The sequence below is a fragment of the Euleptes europaea genome, chromosome 2 (genome assembly GCF_029931775.1).
Source record: "Euleptes europaea isolate rEulEur1 chromosome 2, rEulEur1.hap1, whole genome shotgun sequence".
Classification (NCBI taxonomy): Eukaryota; Metazoa; Chordata; class Lepidosauria; order Squamata; family Sphaerodactylidae; genus Euleptes; species Euleptes europaea.
Window position 1 is genome coordinate 87,337,488 of NC_079313.1, and position 18,500 is coordinate 87,355,987.

The 18,500-nt window shown below is 47.0% G+C and overlaps 1 protein-coding gene across 1 annotated transcript in view; it reads right to left on the reverse strand.

Moving 5' to 3' along the window:
- The window catches only part of TFEB (transcription factor EB), an 80,445-nt gene extending 66,461 nt beyond the window's left edge, over positions 1-13,984 (reverse strand). The window contains exon 1 of the mRNA XM_056867723.1: positions 13,965-13,984. The gene's annotated coding sequence lies outside the window, so the exon portion shown is untranslated. The remainder of the gene's footprint in view (positions 1-13,964) is intronic.
- Between the last annotated feature and the right edge of the window lie 4,516 nt (positions 13,985-18,500).

The following is an 18,500-nucleotide window of genomic DNA, read 5'->3' on the forward strand; positions in this document are numbered from 1 at the left end:
ATTAGAACAACTCCCACTAACATCTGTGGGAGACAGCAAAGGATTGCATTATGAAGTAGCTTTCCGTAAATCTTTCACAATGAGGTCTGTGGTCCACTCCTGGGAATTCAGGCCAGTGATCTCAAATTCCAAGAAACAGAGAATTAACCTATTTAAATGCTGCATGATATTTAAAACACTGTTTACACTAATCTATGCCTTTCAGTAATCTATGCTTTTCAGTAATCTCTCTTAAGAGTTTACATGAACAGTCAGGGGCTTCTGTAAAGCACATAAAGGATATTTGTAAATTCTTAACCAGGTATGGTTAATCCCACAGGCTCCTATAATCAAAACTGAACCCTGCCCCCAAGGTCATTTATATGTTTCATTCATTAAGAATAGTAGTCATTGTATCCTAGCTTTTGAGAAGTCCTAGAGATTCTTCCACACAGTACAAATCCGAGCTTGCTAGAGGGTTGCCAGGTTCCTCTTCGTCACTGGCAAAGCCTGAGGAGGGGAGGGTTTTGGGAGGGACTTCAATGCCATAGAGTCTAATTGCCAAAGTGGCCATTGTCTCCAGGTGAACTCTATCAGCTGGAGATCAGTTGTAATAGCAGGAGATCTCCAGCTACTACCTGGAAGTTGGCAACCCCAGCTTGCTACCAAATGTAAACAAGAACGTACAGCCAGGACCAACCAGAGGGAGGGGACAGGAGGCCATTTGTCCTGGGCTTCAATCTCAAAAGGGGCCTCAAACTTAAAAATTTGTGCAGGTTTTGTTGTTGTTGTTTTTGGATTTGATAAGTTTCACAACTTGTTTTTATGTGCATCTCTATCAGAACACAATGTCACACACTCCGCTTTTACAACTGCAAATTGGAGACAGGATTTAGAAAAAGGCATAATTGCTTAATTAACTGATATAGATTTTAAACAGTCAAAATATTAATAATAACAATAACAATAATAAAGATGTTTTAAATGTTTATGATAGCCAGTGGGCTTCAACAGCTGGAAATGGCCTGGGCTTCTCTGGACCTGACCAATAGCCAACCTGTACAATACATGGAAACACCTGTTAATCACTTCACACTTATTTGAAGGACCCCTACAGTATAAAGATGTACAATAAAAAATGTAACATGGACCAGTATACTCACAGTGCAATCCTATGCAGAAATACTCCAGTCTCGGCCCACAGTGGGCTTGGACTGGAAAAAACCTGCATAGGTTTGTACTGTTAATCATGAAACCTTCTATAGAGGGAAGAAACCTTTACACTGAACAGTGTGTCTGTTGACCTTCCTTCCCATGTTGCTGGGCGAACTTTAAATTAACCCACTAGAATGGTTTCAGGAAAAGGCTTCAGGCTTATAAGTGCCGCAGCCCATGTGCAGAATGACCTTTCCCATTATGGATATCATTTCCCATTGCACAGTGTTACAACTCCTTTACACCACATACAGCACAAAGCTGTATTGTGCATCTGCTCCTACCATACTTCAATATTCAACTGTAAGGTCTGAAGGGGAAACCACTGCACGGAAAGGGGAAATCCCCTCTAAATCACATAGGCACAAGTAGACTGACATCCCCCTGACTACCATGTGATGTTGCATCCCTTCATCTGTTCAGTCATGTTTACAGTAAAGTAGGCACTGTTATTCCAGTATACACAGAACGAGCAAGGCCCAGGCAGAGCACAGGAGAGTCTCCAAGCAAACCTGATTTTGAACAGCAAATGTGGCTACAACACAATAACATTGCAAGAGTCAGACAGGGGCCAAAACTGGGGTGGGGGGAGGAGGGGGGGTTGAATTCCCACTAAAACATTTTTGATATATTCCAAGGTGACAAACACTACACAAGATGCTAGCAATTTCCTTAGCTGCAGTAAAATCTTCAGAGGCTCAAATATCACCAAGGAAAGAGAAGCAGCCTAATCTCTTTACAGCTTAAAAGAGGTAGGAGGAAAGTCAGACCATCTCTTATTTATTTTTTTAACCTTTGCTATTGTTTGTGCTGCTTAAAGCAAGAAAGAGCTGATATTGTATCGAAATAAAACTTGATTGATTGACCACCTTTACTGCATTTCTCAAATGGCATCTATGTGATGAGTTTGAAGAGTTGGTTACAGAACCCAGTGCTGTACACACGACAGAAATGCTTTTCTCCAAGAAACAAGCTAATGCCATCTTGCACTAAAAAAAAAACCCAACCTTAAAATGCTATTGATTTGGAACAGGGGGTGTAGGAGACAATTTATGTTTCTGCACCGATATGGCACACATGGGAATGCTGAGCCCTTTGGAAGTCTCCAAGTGGAACAAACTCTTTTATCTGTGTATCAAGTAAGAATAAATGGTGTGAATCCTTTTATTTAAAAAACCCACATGCAGCCTTCCCTAGAGAACTGTTTGAAGCCACCCACAAAGAGAATACAGTAAAATCATTTTTAAAAACCACAAACTTATCAATATTACAGAAGCAGCCTAAAATTGTCATCAACAAAATAGCATTTAAGCTAGAAGCAAGCCACAAAAACAGCTGGAATCCTTCAATTAAAAGCCTGTATAAGATAAAGGTTTTGGCCTGGAGTCTAAAGCAGGTATCAGGAGAGTCTCAAGGAGGAAAGCATCCCAACAGCCAAGGGCCACCGCTGACCCTATCTGTGGTCACCACTCACTTCACCTTTGCAGACAGGGCCAAAGAGTGCAGGAATTGGGAAGAGGGTCTTAACTGGTGGGATAGACGGTGTGAACCTTTAGTTCTTTAAAAGGTTGAAACTCTCATACTGATTTGGGCAGCCAGTGCAGATCTTTCAGCACAGAAATGATACAATCCTGGTGTCCAGGCCCCCAACAATAAGCTGGATGCAGCATTTTGGACCAGCACGGCGCAGTGCTTAGAATGTCAGACTAGGCTCTGAGAGACCCAGGTTTCTAATCCCCATTCCGCCATGGAAGCTTGCTGGGTGGCTTTGGGCAAGTCACAGACTCTCAGCCTAACCCACCGCACAGGATTTGTTGTACGGATAAAATACAGGAGAGAACAATGTAAGCCTCTTTGGAACCCCATTGGAGAGAAAGGTGAGGCATAAACGAAGTAAAGAATGAAATAAACTATTCTGACCTTCCCAAGTTTCCACTCCCCACCCCCAATCAGAGATACTTGTAAGTGTAGAAGTCGGAAATAGAAGGTTTTTCCTTGTCTTTGTTCTGTGGAACTCTGCCTTCAGAGTCTAGCCTATCACCATATATATTTTCTCAAGAATAATTTTTCATCCAGGTCCAACCATCTCATAAACTTGTGTGTCTATAGCACGTACACACATCATTTCCCCTGGAGCCGGTCTGGATTGTTTTACTAACATTTTCCAGACCGACACAGGATTGTTTACTAAAACAATCAAGCATGTGGATTGTTATAATCTGACGACACAGGTACTAGGGATGAAATAGGGTGTTTTTTTAAGCAGGTGAAGATTAGTCTTCTTCTATGTACAATAATGCTGCCTGCCTAAATTTCCCTCCACCCCAGTTCAGAGAGCTCAGCTGACTTGCTCCCCTGCAAGTGTGTATTTTTGTTTCAGAGCCATTTTTTAACAAAAAATCTTATAGGACACTAAAATGCACTGTAAAGCGGTAAAGTTCCCCTTGAATTTCCCAACACAGAAATAAAACACACTGGGATCTTATCTAGAAGCAGCCACCAAAACTCAATGACTCATGCTCAGGAAATCACCGCCAGCCAACCAGATCTCTTGCACTTTCTGGGTTAAGGAGCCTTACTAGAAATCCCCGGTTCGTTCAATAGAGTTGCCAGGTCTCTCTTAGCCACCGGCAGGAGGTTTTTGGGGTAGAGCCTGAGGAGGGCGGGGTTTGGGGAGGGGAGGGACTTCAGTGCTGCTATATAGAAATTCAGGCAAATGCCTTAACTAGGAGTCATTCTAAGCAGAGTTACACTCTTCTAAGCCTTCAGTGGACAAGGAAGGGTGTAAGTCTGCTTATGATGGTACTGTAAATCTTTTGGATAGTGCCTTAAGATTAAAAAAAAGTATATCAATGATAATTTATTGTTCTGATCCCTGCCTTCATCCAACAGGCCTGAATTTTAAAAATGATCTATATCTGCCACCCTGTGACCCTGGGCTCCTTGAAGGAAGAACAGAACAAAGATCTAGTAACTCTGTAAGGCTGATTAAAGTGGCTGCCATTGAATGTTTGCAAACACCCTCCATTTCTGCAGAGGGTAAGTCAGAGAGGAGTCAGGCAAGGTTGGGGCAGTCAACACAGTCAGTTGTAATGGGACACCCACCCCTTGGATTTGTTTCTAAGTCTGAAAGGAGATGCAGAGAATTTTTTTTATTACAAAGGGGGCTCCTTGGGAATCTTCCTTGTAGAGCAGGTCACAAGTTATTGCTCTGTTCTGCACCTCATTGTCACAGGAGAGGGGATATGGATGCCCTCCATTTTGGGAGCCAGTACAGTAACTATACCAATGGACTGAATGTGAGAAGCCCATGTTCAAAAGCCTAAATCAATGGGTGGACTCTGGCCAGTTAGTCTCTTTAACCATCCTGCCTCACTGGGATGTTGTAAAACACTGAACATGTTGAAAATGTAACAAAATAAAAATCAACCACTGGAAAGCTAAAGGCCATACTAGATTGTCATGTGGCTAAGGCTGTCAACTCCAGGTTGGGAAATTCCTCAAGGTTTGGGGGTGAAACCTGGGGAGGGCAGAATTTGGGGAGGGGAGAGTCCTCATCAGGGTAATGTCCACCCTCCAAAGCAGCCATTTTCTCTAGGGGAACTGAGCTTCACAGTCTGAAAATCAGCTGTGATTCTGGAAAATCTCCAGGCCCCACCTGGAGTTTGGCAAGCTTACACATGGCGCATACCTCAGACTTACAGTTTGGTTTTGGAGAGCAGCAGGGGGGAATGCTTAGCCTTTTCTCCATGGACCATTTCCCAATCAAAACCACTCACCCAAAAACCTTTTACAGGTTCAGCAAAATGGTATACAGTGGAAGGGTTAAGCATCACTCACCGTGATCAAATGACCAGTCCCTCATGGCTGCTTTTCATTTAATAGTTGGGAGGCCATTACATACACCTACGATCTAGCATCTTAGTCATCAAAGATATTTTGCTCATCTCTCTTTCATCATTGGGGAAAGCCAAATTACAGTTCCCCACTGGGGAGATGACTATGCCCCACATGCATCTGGGGCCAACGGATTTCCTCACAGGGGAGCTGTGAAAGTTCCCTTTTTACAAATTACAAGCAGAAGCGGAAAGCAGAATGGCAAAGATGCTTGCCACTGCCTCTTAAAACAGGTGAAGAGGCCCTCAGTGGCCTGTTAGGATATAAGATCATCAGCCGGGAGGTGTGCCTAACACACCCTGAAATTCCTTCCACAGGTAAACAGAGTTTTGTCATCTCAGGATAAAAGTCCTGCGATAACCTCCACATCTTGATTGCATGATCAAGCATTTTAGCGGCTCGTCCGAGGCTCAACTGAGATGGAGCTCCTAGCGTGGATACTCCAGTTCATTGCTACCATACACCCGCTTTGTCAACAGTGACATGTACCAGCGGTGCCTCGACAACTGTATTCGTAAACAATCGAAAAGCCTCACCTCAGAGAAAGCTGGTCCTGCCACAGCCTGTGTGCCTTGTGCTACTGTTGCAGCACCTTACAACAGGGCTTAGAGTCACTTACTTCAAAACACAGCGCTCATGTCTCAGTCAGCAGTTTACCTAATAGGCTTCTTGCCAAACATACTCCACACAGCCGTAGCTGCTAGGCAACTCTGGAAAACTCAGCTAATGCCATTAAAGCGATGAACAAAGGCCAGGAAAAGCTGCACCAAAGCCTGCACAACATCGGTTATTTAAGGTTCACAGTTTGTGTAACTGCAGCACCACAGAGGCCACAGCAGCAGCCTCCAGCAGGGCTTCGCGTCTGAATCACTGCAATAGTATCACACCGGCAAGACAGCGCTCTATACGCGGTAGGTGAAACTGCTGCATCTCTCTGCTGTCGTATGCAGTTTTTAAAACAACTATATTTACCCATAAAAGTATGTCAACAACCTTTCCAGTTGATCAAATGTGCGTCTGTGTGTGACACACAATAATTCCCCATTCGTCATCCATCTATCACAAGTAGGATTGCCAGCCTCCAGGTGGCGGCTGGAGATCTCCTGCTATTACAGCTGATCTCCGGGCGACAGAGATCAGTCCCCCTGGAGAAAAGGGCTGCTTCGGCAATTGGACTCTACGGCATTGAAGTCCCTCCCTTCTCCAAACCCCGCCCTCCTCAGGCTCAACCCCCAAAATATCCAGGTATTTCCCAACCTGGATCTGGCAACCCCAGTCACAAGGGACTCTCATGCATTCCTTAAAACAGCATCCATGATATCTCTATATTTCTCAAGTGTGGGCAGATGTGTAGATATCTATATCTGCGGGTCAGGCTCACACTGAGAGAAAGGAGATGTTTCACCAAACTTGGGGCACTTCCCCACCAGGTTTGCTGAAATATTTGAAATAGTTTTAAAAAATTACATTGGGGGGTTTAAATCCCCCCAAACAATACCATTGCCTGCGCATGCTAGCTACCAGCTGAGACGGCTAAGCTGCTGGTCTAGGTGGGGTGCTGCCACCACAAAGGAAGTGAACCTGCTGGGGGGGGGGGGCGCTGGGGGAGCCACAGCGGCAGCGAAGGGGAAGGATGGCCAGGTGAACCACCGCCACTAACGAAAAAAGGGAGAGTGATGAGGTGGGGGAGGCAGAAGGAGAGAGAAGGAATGATCAGATGAGGGAGGCAGAAAGAAAGAGATAAGGAGTGACAGTAGACATGGGGGAAAGAGACCAATAGAGAGAGACAAAGTAAGGGGAGGGGAGTAAGAAAGACACACTGAGAGAAGTAGGGGGAGAGGAGACTAATCAAAGGTGGGTGGAATGAGATTGCCATGCCCACAAGTTGCTTGTCAGTCCCCAGTCATATCCCAGAATTCCAAAGTATTACCACACTGAAGGAGCCAGCATCCCAGATACAGTGGAGCAGTTAATTATCTGCACGTACGAGGACTGCCTATCAAATCTGCAGATACCGTGAAACTGCCTGTTTTAGATGCCACGAACCTGGGAAACTCTGAAATGAAAGACTCCCCGCTGTCTTTTATGGAACTGGGATCTTCTGAGATAAAAGGCATTGTTTTAATACACTTGAAATACATGATCTGACGTGGGGGGGATGTTCCAGTGGTTATTGCAAAACTTCTAAAAACCAGCTTGAGTGCTGGTATGCTCGGCTGCAATTCACTCCCCGAACTCCATCAGTTTCTCTGGAAACACAATCAGTTTCTCTGGAGAAAATGGCTGCTTTTAAGGCTGGACTCAATGGCATTATTCTCCACTGAGCATCCTCCCCAGTCTTCACCCCCAGAATGTCCAGTTATTTCCAGCCCTGAGTTGAGAACCCTATCCTGGGTTTTTACAATATCAACTGAGGCTCTAACAATCATGCTTAACTGAATGACTCAGCATCTACAGTCTCTCCCCCGCCCTCCCCCAGTAGTAGCTTGGAATGAATGGTAGCCTCAGTCACATGTTTTCTGATAATTAGTCACCTCATATACATGTTTTTTTCCTTGCCTCCTGCCAACAAGAGAGAATGGACCGACACCTCAATAAGATGTGTTTGCAACAGCTGCTTTTCGCGGGTACAAGATGCATCAAGATTTCTAGCACTGGCAGCCCCATCACCGATGGGGCTCCTGTACCATTCGGACATGAGGTCACATGACTTTAACGGCGCCTATGAACCACTCGTGCACTGTGTACACACACACGAGAATATTGCCTGTGTGGCCCTTTTAAACATCTTACAAACATCTTACAGGAGAGACACTGTCCTTCAGTGTTACTCCTCTGAAGATGCCTGCCACAGCTGCTGGCGAAACGTCAGGAAAGAAAATACCAAGACCACGGTCACACAGCCCGGATAACCTACAAGAACCAATGAACACTGACCGTGAAAGCCTTCGACAATATCTTACAGACTGTCTTTTGCATTCTCTTTAAGAATGAACGAAATCTGGAGCGTTCTTTTAAAAGCATGTATGAAAACTCCCTAAAGTACCATTCACACCAGGAGTATTTCATGAGACTTCTGCAGATCTTCATTCAAGGAAGGGTCACAGTTTAAAATTTCATACAACAACCTGCCTGTATGCACTGCACTTCCTGGTTGCTTCAAAGGCACATGAGTTTGTACGTTTGGTGCAAGCCACCTTATTTTGGGATTCTTCCTGGCTGTTGTGAAGGTGAAAGGACGGGCCATCTAAAGCAGCTTCTCTGGCCACTGCAGCACAATCATGCGGAAAGCCGAACCTGATGACACTTCATTTCTGTGCAATCCTTAAACTTGTGGAACTGAAATTCATGGCTAACAGATTCAGAGCAGACAAGAGAGAGAATTTCTTCACACAATACACATCATTAGTGTATGAAACTCACTGACACAAGATGGGGGTAATAGCTACCAGCTAGGAGAGTGGACATATTAAGAGGGGAGTGGATATATTCATGGAGGAGAGGGGTATTCATGGCTATTAGTTAGAATGGATACTAGTCATGCTGCATACCTATTCTCTCTAGTATCAGAGGAACATGCCTATTATTTTGGGTGCGGTGGAACACAGGCAGGATGGTGCTGCTGCAGTCGTCTTGTTTGTGGCTTCCTAGAGGCACCTGGTTGGCCACTGTGTGAACAGACTGCTGGACTTGATGGGCCTTGGTCTGATCCAGCAGGGCCTTTCTTATGTTCTTATGAGAGCTTTAAAAGGGGAAGGTGAACTCTAGGGCCTATCAAGGACTTCAGGCTAGAATTTCTAAACAGAACCTCCATATTCAGAAGCAGTATATCTGTAAATACCAATTTTGAGGGCAACTACAGGAGAGAGCTGTTGCCTTCATGCTTGCAGGCTTCCTGGAAACATCTGGTTGTCTACAGTGGGAAACAATATGTTGGATGAACTAGAACATGGGTCTTTATTTTATCCAGTAAGACTATTGTTGTGTTATTTGAAGCTTTTGCAGATTCTCCACCAGAAAACCCATATATTTATGATTTATATAATATATATTTGATATATAAGCTTTATATGAGAGTCAGTGTGGTATAGTGGTTAGAGTACCAGAGTAGGATCTGGTAGGCCCACTCTGCCATAGAAGATTACTGGGTCACATTGGGCCAGTCACACACTTTCAGGCTAACCTACCTCACAGGGTTGTTGTTAGCATAAAATGGAGCACAGGAAACAATGTAAGCTTGCTTTGGGTCCCATTGAGTAGAAAGACCTGGTATAAATGAGGTAAATAAAAAATAAAAATAAGCCCCCCACTTTCGATAGCCAGACCTAAAAAATCCCTAAGCTTGCACTTAGATCCTTCTAGTCTATACAACAGATCCAGGTCAGCGTAATTTCTAATTCAAGGGGAAAGCTCTGCTTGAGTTCATGTCTAGCGAAGAAAGGCTATGAACAAAGGGCAGAGTGCTCTCATTATTTACAAGATCGGCTTGCTAGTCACCTGTAATAGTATATCTAGCAACTGTAAACAGAGAGAAGGCCAAGAAAAAGCAGGCAGGGGCCTGTCTGCACAGCCCCACTCAGGCTTCCCCCTTGCTGGAGATGGAAGGCAGCCATGCATGAAGTCAAACAAATATCATACAGAAAATGAACAGCATGAAGAGGAATGTCCACACATCTGCCATCTGTTCCATTTTCTACCAGAAAATTACCAGGACTCAGAATGATAAAGCAACTTTAAAAAAAAGTCCTCCAAAATCACTTCAAACAATTATGGTATGGTTTATTCAGTAAACACGTTTTAAGGTTAGGAATTCTACCTTTGTACTAGACTTCCTTCTGTGCCTTCAACCGCATCCTAAAAAGCAGAAATTGAACAGGTACAGCTTTCCCTCTCATATCCATCACAAGAAAAGTTTCATTGGCTTAACTTCTGCCTGCTGGGCTGCAGTTAACGGCACAGAGCCAGGTTGAAGGGGGAGAAAGGCAGCCTCAATCACGCTGGAAAATCTCCCATTGTAAGAACTTGACAGGTAATATGATTCAACAACAGAGGTAAAATTCTTTTGGAGAAAAGTACAGCCAATAACAGCAGTGTCACTAACAACTGTGACAACTGATAAAAAGAACACTTATTTAATGTAGTTTAACAAACAATAAGGTACAATCTCACTTATATACTCTCTCTGTCATAAACACACACACATCTTCTCTTCATCCAGGGTTTCAGTTTCTTTGTAACTCTTAAGTCTTAACCCTGGTAGTGCCTCCTTTACCTGTACCAGTGATGTGGCACCTGTATTTTAAAATTTGTATAGTCATACCTCACTTTACTCCCTAATGGGAGCCCAAAGGAGCTTACATCAGCTCCCTTCCTCCTCTTTATTCTCACAGCAACCACCACCCTGTGAAGTAGGTTAGGGTAATTGTGACTGGCCCAAGGTCACCCAGTTCGCTTCCCTGACAAACTGGGGATTCAAACCTGTGTCCCCGATCTTAGTCCCAACACTAACCTCTACAACACGCTGGCTCTCAGGCTGTTAAAGGAACAATAGCAGGGCCAAATATAAAGATGGAATTCCTAAAATCAAGACATGTCTGCTGAATCCTAAACTATAGCAACTCTGGTTGACAGCAGAAGCATTTGTGTTGCGTAAGCCTGCATACATTTAATAGTTACACAGAATCTCAAGAGATGCAACTTGTTGCTTCATAGTATTGCAGAGGTGAGAAAAGTTGCACCTTCTCAGATTCTTTTTCACTGGCACTGCCCCTACGCTTGTGTGTCTGCCTGATGTACAGAAACGAAACCTGCGAGTGACACTTTGACAGCCACTTTGTCTACAATAACCAAAGCTTCTCAAAACTAACAAAGATTTCTGGTCCCTGGTAGCTGGCATAGGTTGCCAGCTAGGAGGAGCTTTTTCTTCCTCAATCTCTGCCCAGAAATGGGCTCTCCACTACACTTTTTAATGATTCACTTTCAATCGAATTTGATAGGCAATCACTGTCCTCGAGATTCCAGAATGGCCACCAGTTACGCAAAAGGAGATACGTGATCTTATTGTTAGTCTTAAATTGGGAAAAGCTCCGGGTCCTGATGGCCTACCGGCAGAACTTTTGAAATGTAACAAAGACTGGTGGTCAGGCCCCTTGGCACGGCTTTTTACTCTAATTCAGGGGTGGGGAACTTTTTTTCCACCAAGGGCCATTTGGATATTTATAACTGGCCATGCCAAAATTTATGCTGGCCATGCCAAAATTATCAACGTAAAAATTAGCTGTTCAAGCCCCAAGCAGGCAGCTGCCCCAGATGACCCCCCACCCTGGTATGGGTGAGCAGGCAGGCATCCAACCGGTGGTGCACTTGCCCACCTGGTGGCACAGGATGGTCTGTTGCACCAGCCGGGCGTAGCCGTCCAGCCACACGCCGGAGTTGCTCCTGCTCCGCGTGGCCGGATTCTACAGCCGGTTCTTGCTACCGCCGCCTGCAGGAGTGAAATGGGGACACACTGGCTAAAAACTCCCCCCCCCCGCACTTTCTGGCCCTGCCCTCTTTCACCCCTCCGTTGTCGCCACTTCCGCCCCCAGCCCTCTTGTAGTACAGAGGGAATATGTTTCCTCATGGCCCCGGTGGGAAAGGGCGGTCCTAGCAGCTCCATAGCTAATGACTCTTCTGCAAGGGGGGAAAAGGTTCCTTTTCAAAACAAACTCACACCCGCCTTGAATGGAGGCTATTCCTGTCTGCGCGAGGGGGCGGATCGCCAGTCTTAGATCCTTCTGAGCTACAGATCTGCCAGGACTCACCAAGGGCCAGACCAAATGATTCCGCGGGCCTTATACGTCCCCCGGGCCTGACGTTCCCCACCCCTGTCTAATTGATCATTTTACCAGATTCAGGACTGAATTCCATAACAATCCCGATCTTTAAAAAAGGAAACCCACATTGTCCAGGAAATGATCGGCCTACAGGTGTACTTTCCATAATTGGGGAACGTCATGCGAACCAAAGCATCGTCGACTGAAACGTGGGCCAGGAAAAACCCAACAGCCGACTACCTGACTTTTCTTCTGTCAAGGCAAGCGTCCGGCCCCATCCTCACCTCCGGCCTCCGAGCCAGCAGCCGGGGAGGGGGGGGGGCGGCTCCAAGATTGACACGTGACGTCACCCAGCCCGCGCTCGCGGCTGAATGGCAACCCCCGGCTGCCAAACAGCGCCGCGGGCCCGTCGGGTAACGCGGCCGGCATCCCTTCCCGCCCTCTTCCCACGCCGCGCACGCGGGAGCGCCCCGAGACTCCCGTCCACAACAAGGCGACTCATCGCCCATTAAAAGTAATGAGGATCTTTGCCCCGCTTGTCACCAGGAACGTCCGTCCTGCGGCGGGCGAGCCCCACTCCTTGCGGGTGGCCCGGCTCGTGCACTGCACGTGAGGACGGAGGGCATCATGAACAAGACTGGAAAAGGGCAAGGGTCCAGGAGCACCTGAAGTAGCACCTACAACCCTACAAATAAGAACCTACCATTTACATACATCTGCTTTTTCTAGGCTTCATCAGAACTGCATTTGGAACAGAGAAGTAGTAGTCTCCGAAAGGTTTATCGGAGACCTTTTTTACATACTACAAAATTTTCTATATGGATCTTATGTCTATAAAAAAAGGACAGAACATTTACATACTAATGCTTGTCTGAATTCACTCTCCTCTTCTTAAAGACAGATGGATTCACATTCTAGCTGTATCTGAAGAAGTGAGCTGTGGCTCACGAGAAAGCTCCTACCCTATCAGAAAATATTCTTGTTAGTCTTTAAGGCGCTACTGGACTCTGGCCCTTTTCTGCTACTGCAGACAGACTAACTTCTTCTTCAGAAGAAGTGAGCTGCGGCTCACGAAAGCTCCCACCCTGCCAGAAAATATTCTTGTTCGTCTTTCAGGCGCTCCTGGACCCTCGCCCTTTTCTACTACTGCAGACAGACCAACACGGCGACCCAATTACAAACAAGACTCAACACCCCTCCCCGCCGGGTGCAAAACCAAAACCAAACCCGCAAACGCCAGCCGACCCCGGCGCAACCCCGCTCGACCCGGCAGCTCCCCGGCCCGACCTCCCCGCTCTCTGCAGCAACAGTTACATAAGATCCCTCGTGGACTCCCCCCCCCTCTAATCGCCGAGCGTCACTGCCGGGCGGCAGAGGGAGGGGAGGCAAGGCGAGGCAAGGAAGCCCCCCCCCCCGTTCGCCCCTCCGCGACACTTTTCTCCGCAACCCGCCCCGTTGCTTTGCCGCCCGGCGGCTGGTTCGGCAGCGCCTCGGAGGGCGGGGAGCGTTGCGGAGGCAGCAGCCGGGCGGCGAAGCGACGGGGCGGGTTGGGGAGAAAAGGCGCGGCGCCCCTTCCTCTCCCCGACGACCGCAGCGAGGTTTAAACCACGAGCCAGCGTTTCCCTCCTTCCATCCCTCCCCACGGTCCAACATCAACCCGAACCACGGGCGTCGCCTGCAAGCCAACAAAAGTTCTGCAAACAAACTCCTCTTCCTCCCCACCACCCCGCCGGGCGTCTTTCCTCCCCCTGGTCCACTAACCCCGCGGTGCCCCCCGGCCTAATGGGGGGGGCCGCCGCCCGCCCGCCCGCGACGCCTTCGCTCCTCTCCTCCTCCTCCTCCACCTGTTTCGTTCAGAGGCTCCTGCGCGCCTTTAAGGTGAAACGGGGTTTCGCTCGCCGGCCTTTCTCGCCCTTCTACAACCCGCGACACTGGAGTTGCTGCTCTCGGTAGGAAAGACCCCCCCCCACCCCCCCAGCCCTACGCGTGGGTCTCGAGGCAGCGCCGTTCCCCCTGGGCGCGTGGAAAGGTCCGCGTCCCCGATCCTTCCGTACTTACCCTCCCGTGAAGGTCAGACCACTTAGCGGCGGGGGGGGGGGGGAAACCACCAAAGCCACTTGGCCAACTTGGCTCAACTGCGGCGGCCTCCCTGGGCCTCGCCCTTCCCCGCCGCGCTGCCTCTGGCCGCCGGGGTCTCGCCGCCCTGCCCGCCGCCCGGGGTCCTCCTGTCCCCCCGGCCCCCCCGCACGCGACAGCGGCTCTGCCTGCCCCTCATTGACTGTCACCTGCTCCCTCCTCCACTTCCTCGGTGTACCCAAAAGAGGGCAGCACGCCACTATTTCAAGCCACGCCCCCTTCGCCTTTGCCTGCGGAGTCTGCTGGGAAACGTAGTTCCGAGAGTCTCGTGGGTCTCCTTTAGGGCGTGGCTCTTCTCTGGGCAGGTGGGAAGCTGGTGATCCTGGGACCGGGCACGGTTTTGTACCGGGCGCTGCACTTTTCTCCGTTCCTCCGCCTTTTCCACATTTTGTGCGCTGATCTTTATCTTTCCCTTTATCTCACTCTGTTTTAAAGATTGCAGCATCCACGGAGGGTTACCGGCCTCCAAGGGGGGCCCGATGCCCAGACAACAGAGATGTGCCAACCTCAGGTGCTGGAAAAAAATGAAGGCTCGGTGCTGTACGGATAATGGAAGCGATCCAAACAGCACTCACAGAATTATATAAATGAAAAATTAATTTATAAAGCACAAGACAGTCTATCGCGGACAGTATATATTGATGTACCTGACTTACAGGACATTTATATCTTTGCAGGACAATGATTCAGCTCAAACCCAACCCCTTTCTGACTATATATTACTCTTCCTACACACTTGACACTGGGAGACACTGTCCTTCAGTGTTACTCCTCTGAAGATGCAGGCCGCAGCTGCTGGCGAAACGTCAGGAAAGAAAATACCAAGACCACGGTTACCCAGCCCGGATAACCTACAACAACCAATTTATATCTTCTATTTGAATTTTGTACTATGCTGGATTGATACTGCAATTTTGTATTGTGAAATTCTGTACGTGTATCTTATTATATTTGTATAAATGCTCACTTCTTGCACCTACCTGCACCTTTATAAATTAAGTTTTCATTTATATAATTCTGTGAGTGCTGTTTGGATCTCTTCCAACCTTCAGGTACTAGCAGGAGAACTCCTGTTATTACAACTGATCTCCAGCCGATAGAGATCAGTTCACCTGGAGAAAATGGCCTCTTTGGCAATTGGATTCTATGGCATTGAAGTCCCTCCCCCGGGGGGTGCTCATTATTGTTAAAAGGTTCTGATTAGTTATATTATGTAGTGAAGCTTCACGGTAAATCTTGAGTATATTCAGAACTTATAACTTTGTTGTTGTACACGTGTTTATGATAAGCTAAGTGCTAGATAAAGAAAATATTTTGAAAAAAACTACACTTATGTGATATTAGTGGCTGTGTACTGAGTTTTTCTCCTTAGGGTTGCACAACTTCCAGGTAGTAGCTGGAGATCTCCTGCTGTTACAACTGATCTCCAGCCAATAGAGATCAGTTCACCTGGAGAAAATGGCCGCTTTGGCAACTGGACTCTATGGCACTGAAGTCCCTCCCCAAACACCACCCTCCTCATGCTGCACCCCAAAAACCTCCTGATAGTGGCGAAAAGGGATCTGGCAACCCTATTCCCCGGTGAAAATGGCTGATTTGGAGGGTGGACTCTATGGTATTATACCTGCAAACAGGGATGCCAGACTCCAGGTAGGACCTGGGGATCCCCTGGAATGACAGTTCATCCCTAGATGACAGAGATCAGTTCCCCTGGAGAAAATGCATGCTTTGGAGGGCAGATTCAATGGCATTGTACCGCATTGAGGTCCCTGTCCACCCCCAGGATACATTCTCAGATCTCCAGGAGTTTCCCAGCCTGCATCTGGCAACCCTATGCCCCCATCCCCCACCGGTGGTCAGGGGGGACCTGGCAACACTACCTGCAAAGGTCCCCAAAACTCACCTTCCCCTGGCTCCACCCCCAAATCTCCAGCTGGCAACCCTATGATCCCATACTTTTCTTAACTCCTTAGAAAGTGACAAATCAAAGCATGTTGCTTGTCTTTAAAATAAAAAAGAAAATGAGGACTTGATGGGTCCCATTTTTCTCTTTCTCTTCCCTGAAAGCCCCTAATAGCTTCTTCCCTTTCCCCCCTTCCTTCTCTCCTTCCCACCTACCAGCCAACCTACCATTAATCTGCCCCCATCTTTAGCTTAATTTATTTTATTGTATTATTTATTATATCCCGCCTTCCTCCCCAGCAGGGACCCAAAGCAGCTTACATCATTCTGATCACCTCTATTTTATCCAAACAACGAATGTGTGAATGTCTGAAGGTAACCTGGTGAGCTTCCACAGCTAGGGTTGCCAGCCTCCAGGTTGTGGCTGGAGATCTCCCACTATTACATCTGATCTCCAGGTGATAGAGATCAGTTCACCTGGAGAAAATCCTCAAACCCCACCCTCCTCAGGCTCCACCTCCAAAATCTCCAGGTATTTCCCAACCCAGAGCTGGCAATCCTATCCACAGCAGAATGGGGATCTGATCCAGGATCCCCCAGATCCTAGTCTGAAACTCTAACCACTACAGCCATGCTGGCTTTCATGGGGTGGCTGCCGTTGAACAGTAGCAAGCGACCAGGCCTGGGTGAGTCATGCAAGTTGGGTTGTAGCTAGAGTTGCCATGTACCCCCTGGCAACTGGCACGGAAGGGGGGTGCCATCGAGGGAGACATTCTGGTATTTGGGCAAAAACTCTATGGTAGAAATGATGTCATCATGCCAGCGACATTGAGGCCTAGCCCTCATTTTAAACCCAGTAAGACACCCACCAGCCAGCTGAATAGCACTGGGAGAGAGCCCCCAAAGCATGGGATCCCCCACCCCCAGTGGGGGTCTTGGCAGCCCTAGTTGTAGCAAGTCACATGGGGGTTGTTGCTGGGCCTGGCCTCAGTGGGTCCCCCCCAAGGGCCAGAACAGCCCTGAAAAGGGCCCTGCTTTTTACTGGCAGAAACCAAAGCTTGAAGCTCACAGTATTATTTTGGTTGCCTAGCAATGAATAGCCACATCTCAGAGGGCATCCATTTCTTAAAACTGCAGGCACTGCTTCTATTATTTTGGGGGGTTTTCCCCACTATATATATTTAGATTTTTCTGCAGACCTGAGGAAAGTAGTAGCTGATGAAAGTATATAAAAATATGTTACATTGCTTAAAAATAGAGTATTGACATATGATCAAGCTACGTCTCAGTAAAAAGCCCAGAAACTCAATAAACCAGGATCTCAGTTCAGCCAGTTCATATTGGATTCCTTCACTACTTACAATTATTTGATGTGGGCAAGCATCCTGTTGTAAATTCCAAGAGTGTTATAAACCTTCAGTACCGCTTACTGAAACCGCAGAAGACCCTTCACCTGAGAGGCAAGGTATAAATGTGGGCATTGTTTAAATCCATAAGTCCCAAATGGTAGAATGCACAAGAATGTTCATGGAAGCCTGCCATGTGTAGGAACTGGTGACAAAATGGTAGCAGAAATTGTAGGGGACGGACTATATATGCCAAATGTGGGTAATTTGAGACTGGTATTATAAATCTTAAGGCTTGTGATTCTCTTTTGAATGCTGTCAATGCAGGTCCTGAGTCCAGCTGTGGAATATGCGTACTAATAAAGAAGTAAAGGGTGTGCCTCTCAGTGTCAGGAGAATGCCTTTTTCTCCACACCTCATAATCATAAACGGCACATACACACACACACACACACTCCAACCATTACAAAAGTCTGAATTGGCTGCTTGCCATGATAAGAAACAAATGCATTTGGGATCAGGCCACAGTTTCCAGATAACCAGACATGACTTGTTGGACTTTGTATCAGCGCCATCTTTAGAATGTATGCCCATTTCTGGGCAGGAAAATAGACCAAGACCCACTAGGTGGCAATATTACGGTGCAGATCATCATGTTGTCTTTCTCTTTGAGTTCAGATTACGAATTGCTCCCCTCCCCCTCACAGTGCCGCTCAGCAGATTTGCACACCCAAGCCGGTGAACGCATCCCTTGCTAGATCATGATTCCACAAACGTAATGTTCATGTGCTATCAATCTGCACTGCTTTAAATGAGGTGCACATTCTTCTTTCCCTTCAAATGTGCAAGCCCATCCAGAATGTGGATGTAAATTGAAGTGAGCTAACACCCTCAAACCTTTTCATTGCCTGTGAAAATACTGCTAGAAAATATGCTTCTCCTTCCCAGGGCAACTGTGGCCACACCTGCTTACACTTTGGTGAGCTGATCCAAGAAACGAAAAATCTGAAATATCTTCACATCACAGTGTTCTTGGTTGAAAAACAGCATTATGTTTTTCTGTTCTTAAAACATGTATGAATTGCACAGAAGTAAGTGCACATGTCTTTAAGTCTCCAGATGCCTGAATGGTGAATTTTCAGAGGGGGGAAAGCATGAATACAATAGGCCAGGTTGTCTGGTGATCCAGTGTGTGTATGTGTGTGTATGC